Here is a 10,331-nt window from a genome sequence, read left to right as displayed (position 1 = left end):
GTCTCGATGTTTTTACCATTTAACTCATCAGTTATTCTCATGTTAGTTTATAGGAGCATGATGAGGATAAAGACTTTCAGGAGTAAATACAAATACCCTAACACAGAAATGTCCATTTTGTCTTCCAGTGTCAGAAACGTCCAGTTTCCTGTCAAGGTTTGTCGCTCGGCCGTCGAGTTCCACATGCGAGGAAAACCCAAGAGCGTCACGGTGCAGACCAAACCGGGCCAGGCCATCGCAGACTTCAAGAAGAGTCGGGACGGCTTCATCCTGCTGGTCCCGTGCAACTAGAGAGAGAGACCCCGCAACCAAACCTCCAACGGACTGATCTCAGAGACCAGGGTCCTGGGGACCACTGGACCCTGGGGATCACTGGAACCTGGGGACCACTGGACCCTGGGGACCACTGGACCCTGGGGATCACTGGAACCTGGGGACCACTGGACCCTGGGGACCACTGGACCCCGGGGACCACTGGAACCTGGAGACCACTGGACCCTGGAGATCAGTGGACCCTGGGGACCACTGGAACCTGGGGACCACTGGACCCTGGGGACCACTGGAACCTGGGGACCACTGGACCCTGGGGATCACTGGAACCTGGGGACCACTGGACCCCGGGGACCACTGGACCCCGGGGATCACTGGAACCGGGAGACCACTGGACCCTGGGGACCACTGGAGACCACTGGACCCTGGAGACCACTGGACCCTGGAGACCACTGGACCCTGGGGACCACTGGACCCTGGGGACCACTGGAGACCACTGGACCCTGGAGACCACTGGACCCTGGAGACCAGTTGAGCACTTTATCCACTTCTCAACTGGTCAGAACATCAGTGAGGTTCATGTCATAGATTAGTTAAACGTTTTAAATTGTAGTTTCACAGCAGTTGTACAGTGTTGACGGCAGAATCTGATTTCTAACTCATTTATTTGTGAAGCTCATGTTTGCGTGGAGACTCCGGACGCAGCTGCAATACACACGCGTGAACAACTGTATTTTTTTGTAATGTAATTTGAAATTATTTCATGAAGACAACAATGAAACAAAAACAGAAAGAAAAGCACTTTTTTTAAAAAGACAAATTGTACATTTTGCAAAATGCATAAAAACAGTATTTTTTATATGCAGTAGAATTGTTGCTGAAGTAAACTCTTTGTGCGCTTTTCCTCTGCAGAGTTATTCCATATGAGACGTAGTGAAAAGGAGAAATAAACACAAGTAAATAATCTATTGAAGAAGTGTGTTGATTTCTCCGCTGAAGCCGTAGACTCACAGATCGTTTCCCCTTCGTGTTCGATGCTGTGAACATGTGACTAAAAGAGCTCGGGAGCTTTCCCCCTTCGAGTGATTGCTGCAGATCATTTACACCAGGACGTCTCTTGTGGGATTTGTAAACACTTAGAGACGTTCAATTCAAACTCACGCAAGAGCCATTTCCTCTGTGGTCCCCTGGGATCAGCTGGGCGGATAAACACACGGATGCTACAGACATCATTTTACAGGATTTCCGAGGAGTGAGGTTCAAAGCCTCTCGCTGCAGATAGTGAATGTTCTGTGAGCGTCTCTGGGTGTCGGGGGCTTGGGCTGCAGGAGCCGTGGACATGATGATCTGTGCATGGTGGCGTTGAGAAGAATGAATAAAGAGATCCAACTTTCCCACTAATGGAAACATCTAAAAGAGTAGAACTTTAGATACACATGATAACATCCACCTCTGTGTATTAATGCAGATTTAAATCTAGTCACTGAGCCGCCAGTCGCCAGCAAAAACATTCACTTTCCCAAATGGTGGATGTTTCAGTTTGGACCGAAACTCATCATATCTCACTTAAGAGCTTAGTCTGTGAGCTTAACTCTGTGGAGTGCTGCCAGCGTTCATCCCGTCTCGCTCCACGCTGACCTGTTACTGCGACTTAGTGACAACCTGGTCCACCGTCCTGACACAGGCCCCAGAATGCACTGCTCGGCCACACTCTGTACATCTGTGTCTGTGTGTGTGTGTGTGTGTGGAGGGAGTGGAATTTGCATTTATGTGGAAAACAGACTGTTCATAAATCACAGTTTGTCTCAAAGGGCTCAACAAGATGTGACGCCCTCTGTTCTTAAACCTCATGAAGAGCAAGGAGAAACCATATTGACAGGGGGAACCTCAGAGATCCACATGTGAGGGATCCTGTCTCTCTTGAAGCCTCATCCGGCTGCCAGCGACTCCTCTGCACTCGCTGCAATAACCTGGATAACGTGATGTGAACCTGCAGCTCCTACAGGAAGAAGACTTCCTGCTTCACCTTGAGCACAGAGTCAGGGTCAGGTGATCCCTGAAGTGACTTCCTGAACCCGTCCAGAGCTGCAGTTTGAAGTGACGCCATCGTAAACACGTTTCTTCCCCCCCCTCTCTTTGAAGTGGTCGTGGAACCGGCGTGTGAGTGTCGTCCGGATTGGAGCCTGACTCAGCACTTATCAGCTCATTAGAAAGTCGTCCTCACTTCCCCTCCGAGGCCGTTTGACACCAATTCACACCTTGTAACTCTCACATGGCTCCATCGGGACCTGGAGGATCCACAGGTGACGCCGACGTGTGAACGACCTGGAGGAGAACGTCTGCTGGGGGGGGGGGGGGGACGGCTCCAGGGATAAAACAGATCCATCTGGACTTCAGGAGAACATCTGGAGTTCTGTGCACGTGTGAAGGAAGCAGATCAGGTTTAGATTTTGCAGCTGAGATGCTTCCTCCCGTCAGTAACTTCTTACTAAGAACCTTCTTTAATGTCAGTCTTCAGCTTTACCCACAATGCCCCTTGGATTCAGGTTCTATCAAGCACATTCATATTCCAGCGTTCACAACAACTTCACAACACAACAACAACGTTATTTGTGCATCTAATTTTAATTCTGATCAGGTCACGTCTCTCAGGCACAACTGAGTCAACTTCTCCCCAAATAAGAAAAATTAAAACGAAGAAGAAACTCGTGTTCTGCACTGATCTGTGTCACTGTGGCAGACAGAGATGATGAACTGGAAACCACACCTCCACCAATCAGACCAGTCCCTGTCACACTCAACGTCATATTCAGTCAGACAAAAAGATTAGAGCAAATTTTGTTCTCGTCAAATCCTTTAATCATCGACGTGAAAGCTGTGATTTACACATGAAGTGTGAGAGCAGCCTTTGGAAATGCAAATTGGAGCATATCCTCCCCGTCACTGAGTATTTCATGTGTGTCTGATTCGTGCACACGTCCACACACACACACACACACACACACACACATCCACACACACACACACACACACACACACACACTTCCTAAACAGATGAACAGTTAATCATCTGATCCAAACGAGGACATTTTGCTCCGTCAAAGCAGAATCTTGTTCACAGACACAGAAACATATTCATAATCATTATTCATCGTTAACAGACAAACTGTGTGATAGTTTTAATTTGATTCCTCGTCACTGCCACGCTCCTCTTCCTCATAACTCGCCCGATCACCTTCATCTCTGACAGCTCCAGTCTCATCCCATCAATCCAGCACTGGGAATGTGGATTCATGTGAAATCCATTCACACTGTGTTTCAGCCGTGGCTTGTTTTGGATTATGAAGACATTTTTTTAAGGGTTTCCTCTCGCTCTGCACCTCACAGATAACATTCCTCTACGTCGGATCTACTTTATCAGGACGGGCAATTGTTGATGCAATCACTTAAAGCGCCGGGCAATTCCATTACAAAAAAGACTGGCACCTGGTCCGTCTCTCTTTAGAGATTAGCAGCCCTGCAGCGAGGATTTGGTAATGAGTTGGAGAGGATTTACCAGTGGGAATATAATATGTGTCCCAGAGCCGCTGTGTTTCTCCCTCTAAATCCTCTCAGGGCCAACCGGCCACTGGTTTGGTGCCCTGCAGGGTTTTCCAGCTTCCCTTCGTCATCAGGGGAGGTCACATGCTGGAGATTACAGTAACATGGGGGGGGGGGAGAGAGATTGGTTTTTGCTTTGGCTCGCTCTGAACCAACATGCCGTCAGTCTGAATACTCACTAATCAGGAAATCTATTAGAAACCACAGCGCTTAAAAGTTTAGGTTTTCATAGACGTCAGAAACCGTGGCTCAGAGTTCAGATTCAGATTCAGAGCACGAGAACCAACAGTGTTAATCAGAATGTCAAGTGATTCCTTGAATTATTGATCATTCATAAATATTGTATTAAGAGTTACACAACGAATGACCCATGATACATTCATTTCTAAACAGTAGTCCTGTGTTTAGATGGTTGCACTGGAGCTACTGCTACATCTATAGCATCATATTTGATATAGACTCATATCCTAACTGTTTAAAAAGTAAAAAAGTACTTCTGAATGTTCCTGAAGTGAGTATTTCAGTGTATATACATATGTTTCCTAGCTGTATGTGTGTTTTCCTCTCGGTTTCACCACATTATGAATCTTTGATGGGACCTCTTGTTGCTCTTCAGAAAGTCTGACGTGCCCTCAGGGATCCGTGGAGTCCCCTCTGGCGTCCTTCACCCTCTACTTATGGGCGCATGGCTGATTGAACCATCTGTTCCCCGGTCAGCGTGTGCCAGCGAGCTCCTGCTCTCCGAGGCCGCGATCTGACCCCAGATCTGCACACAAATCTGAGGGAACCTGATTTCAAACGATGTTATTCCCTTTGAAGCTCGGCTGCAGAGCGAGATCTTTATTTCTGCCGTTATGACGAGAGGGAATCTTTTATATTCTATTAAAACGCTGCTGGCTGAATCTGGGCCAGACTCTTAGATTGAGTTGATGTTTCAAATATAGACATCTAGGTCACAATGGTGGTTACAGGAGTTTGTGAGTTGACTGTTCGCTAAGCTCCAATCTCTTTATAGTTTGATTATGATGATGGAGGCAGATTTACTATTGCAATTCATAGTAGTATATAAAACTGTGAAATTGTGCTGAGTTATACTTATACCTTAATTATTTAATCATAATTATATTATTTACATTGATAGAAGTACCTCAAAACTGCTTCTAAAGCCTTTTTTATTAATTTTCACAGTTATCTTGTTTGTGAAGCACTTTACTCTTTTTCAAAGTGCTATATGAAGTTTATGAATATTATTATTACAAAAACAAGTCACTTTTATAGGTTGTCCCCTGACTCCAGTGTAGATAATACACTAGTTTCGCTGAACTTGCATACAACAGACAATCAAGGTCAAAATCTGTGCACGATTGTTGGTTTAAAAGAATAAAAAATAAAAATGAAAGCTGCAGCTTGTGTTGAGTTTGCACCAGAGACGAGTTGTTATTCCTGAGACGCAGCTTGAAGTGATAACATTAACACTGGTTTCTATAGGCAGCATTGACAGAGGGCGTTCTGGAGCCCGGTGGATCCCAGAGGGCTGATAAAAGCCGGCGAGCAGCAGCCGAGGCTTTCAGAAAGCCACTGGGAACCAGCAGGGCCACTATAGAAGTGAGACACTGGGAGGCAGAGCGCTGGGTGATTTGTGTCCTCGGAGGGAAAAGGGAAATCTGGAAGAGGCTCAGCCATCTGCAGCCGCTCCTCTTCAATCTCAATTCATCCATCCTCCTCTTTTTTGTGTTTTTCAATCAAAGCATCCGGGCCTCACCTCCCTCACCTCCCTCACCTCCCTCACCTCCCTCACCCCTCCGCCCTTGGAGGTGTCCCCTGCCTCGGCCACTGACCTTGTCTCTGACCGGCGGCATATGGTTTCCCCCCGGCTGCCCTCTGTGTCCAGCGCTGTGACCAGATTATAAATGGCATTTAAATAATCATTTTCCAATTGCATCAGTAGAGAGAGAGAGAGAGAGAGAGAGAGAGAGAGAGAGAGAGAGAGAGAGAGAGAGAGAGCAGACAGACGCATTGCGCCTCAACAAGTAAGCTGCTTTGACGGCAAAGCCATTTTTGAGTCTTAGTTTTATGGCCGACATCTGCTACACGATAAATGAAACTGAATGGATCGGTTCAAAATGAGAAATCCTGCATTTGTGTCATTGAGTTGTTTTCCTGTATTTTGCTTCTGTGCATTTTACAGACCTGTGTTAGGTCAGATTATTCATGTGCAGCAACGTGAATATACACATGTTAAGAATATCGTTAGCTGTAGAAGTCAATCTCATATTTGTCTGAAGCTTAGCTCAATATATCAGCCCATACAACCACAACTTATCACTTTCACTTTTGATTTTGTGTTGGTTTTAAACTAAACAAGACAAAACACGTTAATATTTAAAAGTTCTTGAATCTCATTGTCTTTCCAAGTGGACGTCTTCTTCAGCAAATCAGTTTTAGGATAAGTCCAAAGCGTCATTGGATCTTTCGAGGACGTCGATCTTGTGGTCGTTGCGCTCGTGTTTTTTTAAAAACCCCAAGTTCAATATTAGCTGAACTGAGTTTTTAACGTTGTGATGTTAAAACTGTGAGTTTGCATGAAAAACAAGAGGCTGTTGGTTTGTATGAAAGTGTAGATGAGGGATAACTCCACCGTCCACACATTCAAACCTGCTCTCTTCATTTCCCCCTTTACACTCATGCAGAACAAACCTCTGTGAACTCTGCAGCTCAGCATCTCTCATGTTTCTCACACGTGTTGCAGGGCGGCGGCTGCACCACATGGTTTCCACCTGTGGTTGCAGAAGCTGGTGACTGAATGAGGGCACTGCACTGGCTGCCTGGAAGCCAGAAGGCCATCTGCAGCACAGGGCTATTGTGTCGTTGTGTGTTTTCTGTGTGTGACATGAATTTACAGCCAGGAGAGTATTTCATGTGTAATGTGAGGAGGAACAAAAGGGGGGGGGGGGGGCAGCTTTGGTTAAGTGTGTGAACGCTGCAGATGCAACAGTGTGAAAAAGTGCGATGGCCCTGTGAGCTCAACACAACTTAAAACCAAATGTGCAAATAGACACAACACATGCAAAGGAAGAAAACATCAATTTGACAACAAAAGTGCTGCAAATACACAAGCAAATACTTACAACACAACTTAATGCTCACAACATGACCGTGAGTGTTTGGTCTTGTTGTGAGTATTTGATTGTGTTGTATTTGGTTGTGTTGAGTATTTAGTTGTATTCTCAGTATTTGGTTGCATTGTGAGTATTTCACTGTATTGTGAGTCCTTTGTTATATTGTGGGATGTGGTTGTATTGTGAGTCTTTGGCGTGTTGTGTTGTGAGTATGTGCAGTGCCGTTTTCTATTTGCAGCCCATGTGTTGTCGGTTTGTGTGTTTTTTTCTCAGACCCATCGCAGAACAGAGAGAAAGAGGATGCTTCGACTTCAGCTCAATACTTTATTTAAATAATCCACATAGTAAAACATCATCATCATGAAAAATGAAACATGAAATAATGAAACAGTCACATTTTGTTTTTCAAGTTTTTCCCATCAACAGTATTTTTTGTTATGTCTGGAGCTACACACACTTCAGTGGCTTTACAAAAGTCGCCCGAGGTTTATGTGCTGCTTCGTCTGGGTGAGGGTTGCAATGGGGAGGGGGGGGGCGGGGGGGGCACACTGGACAGTCACAGAGTTTTTGGTAGCAACATTAACATTAGTGTACATGAGGATCTTTCTGAGGGGGGGGGCCGAGCCGGAGCTGCCTGCGATGAACGCCGCGTTTACAATGGCCGCCTTTGTGTCGCCAGCTGGGGCATCGATGAAACAAGCTATTGATGACATCTAACTTGATCATATCTGCACATACACTGTACTCTGGGTGAGGGTGAGGGGGGGGTGGGGGTGGGGGGGGGGGGACAACATTATATCTACCAATTTGGCTTCAAAAATACCCGAACGACCACATCCGACTCAGCACAGTGACAAATGAAGTCCGGCACGAGTTTGAAATACCGGAGTCATGATTCTCTAATCACGTTCACATGAATTTCACATGCTCGGCTATTTCAGGAGCCGGCTGAGAAAATGAGTTTCTTCTGTGTCTACAGATTCTAAACATGGACACTTCACCACCACCATGATGATGATGAGAGTTACACCAATACATGTTTCCCATGAGCAAACAGATCCCCCAAAAAATTATCTTTCATTTTGAAATGTCACAGATAAAAAAAACAAACATGAACAAGTAAAAAAAACAAAAACAAACAAACAAACAATAAAGAAACATGTCTAAACTAGCTGGCTGGCATTCATGCTACTGCCCAGCGAGAGTACTTCTTCTTCTTTTTGTTGTTTTTCTCATTCGTAACAGCTCGTCTTCTTTCAATCGTTCTTATTCATCCACGTATTTACATCGTCCATCTCGACAGCAGCATCAGACTGAACCAACAGAACCAAGCAGCATCAGACTGAACCAACAGAACCAAGCAGCATCAGACTGAACCAACAGAGCACAACTCACAGAGCTGTGGCCACGTCGAGCGTGAGTCTGGGGATTTATTCACGTTTCTCTCACTGTCAAACAAAATCCAGTGAGAACAGCTTTAACTCGTCCAATAGCAAGTACCGGTCTGTTTTGGGTTGTGAACAAGATTTTGCTAAAACTACTGGAGGTATTACCATGAGAGTTAGTGGGAGGAGGCAGTATGGGTGAGGGAAGTACTCATTACATTTTGATGTACATATGATTCAGGGAGCGGATACAGGATCACTTTGATTTATGTGTATTAATCCACAGCTGAAAACAGATTGACCTTTTCCTCCTGTTTGAGAGATCTTTGCTACAAAGTACAGCTTTTTTAATAAAGTACTATATAGTTAAGTGTAGTATATTAAATACATTTTTAATTTAGCAACATAGGGGGCTTAGGGGTGAATACACAGATAAGGCAGAGGAGTCTCAGAGTATTGAAACAGTTGAATGCATGGAACTTGTTGACAGTAAGAAAAATATAGAATAACACCACATTCACGCTTTAATATCTCGATCACATTATTCACACAAACCAGAAGCCAGTCTCAGGCCCGTCCGAAAAGTTCTGCAGAGACCAAGTTCCCCGTCCACAGAGCTAAGTCCAGTTTGCACTGAATGTAAATTATCCACAGAGATGTCTCAGGCATCATGTGTCTGTTTGCCGTCAGTCACGTATAAGCACTCAGGGACGATGCCGAGGGGTTTGATTGGATGAACAGAATTAGCGCTCCGGCCGAGATGCGAGCTAATTGGCTTTGGAGACGCCGGGCTCCGTGACACGATTGGAGGAGCAGCAGCTCGGCGATCCGGCTCGGTGGGGGCGTGGACAGACGGGGACGGGAGGAGGGGGGGGACAGTCGCCTCTTTTTGCTGGGGACCAAATTATGACAAATTGTGTTAATGCTCAATTGGACTTAAGTAAACGTGGCTCCTCTGTGTCTGTGCTGCTGACGGGCGTCAAGAACCGGCCAAATGTGAGAGAGAGTTGTTTCTCATGAGAGGAAATCTGCGGCAGATTATTCCTGATATCTGCACCACCCGAGCGTGCTGTTCGGAAACTTGTGATTTAATTATGGTGCAGGGCCACAGGAGACGGAGTGATGGAAGCAGATGTTGCCCTTAACTTTGACCCACATTCACACACAACACATACACACACACACACAACACACACAGCCCCATTCTGCCCTTCCTCGCCCTGACAATGGCTGGCGGGTGTGGGGTGTCAAATCTAATGAAACGGCCGGCGCACAACAACAGCTGAGTGTTTGTGGACATGGGGTTGAATGGGGGGGGGGGGGGGGGGGGGGGAAGAGGCTGGAGGGGGTGAGTCAAGAGACAAGTGTCCTTGTTAAAGCCGGGGGCCAGGACAGAGAGGGAGAGAGGCAATGACCACGACAACAGGCCCAAGATGGCTGCCAGTCAGGGCTCCAGACGCAGAGATAGTGAGATAGCGGTGGAGACCCTGAGGCTCGGCTCCAATCAGCCTGCAGGACCTGGAACAGGCAGCAGGGCGGAGCCACGTCCGGGAAGTGTGACACCAAACCTCATCGGATTCTGAACCGTTTACTTTCCTCATGTTTTCATCCTGCGCTCCCTCTCTCCATTTGATTGGGTAGGAGGATTAGGAAGGGATTACCCAAGGAGGCTACGTGCACCAGATTTGTGTAGTTGTGTGCACATTGTGTGTAAAGGTCACATCTTGTGGGATTCTTGTTGAGCGGTCGACCTTGAGGTTGAGTTCAGACGGCAGCATCGCAGCAGAGTGTGCGAGAGCGAGGAGGGAGGCGGAGCTCGGAGACCTCCAGATGCCTGAACACAATAAGATTAAAGCTTTGTCTCAGGCTATTGTGGGCGTCACATGGTGCTGGATGTCAAACACAATCCTAAAACTCTGGTTCCCTACGCAGGGGTTATGAAATCTTGAATGGGGCC

This window comes from Pleuronectes platessa, chromosome 18, assembly GCF_947347685.1.
Source record: "Pleuronectes platessa chromosome 18, fPlePla1.1, whole genome shotgun sequence".
Lineage (NCBI taxonomy): Eukaryota > Metazoa > Chordata > Actinopteri > Pleuronectiformes > Pleuronectidae > Pleuronectes > Pleuronectes platessa.
This window is presented reverse-complemented; position numbering follows the sequence as displayed.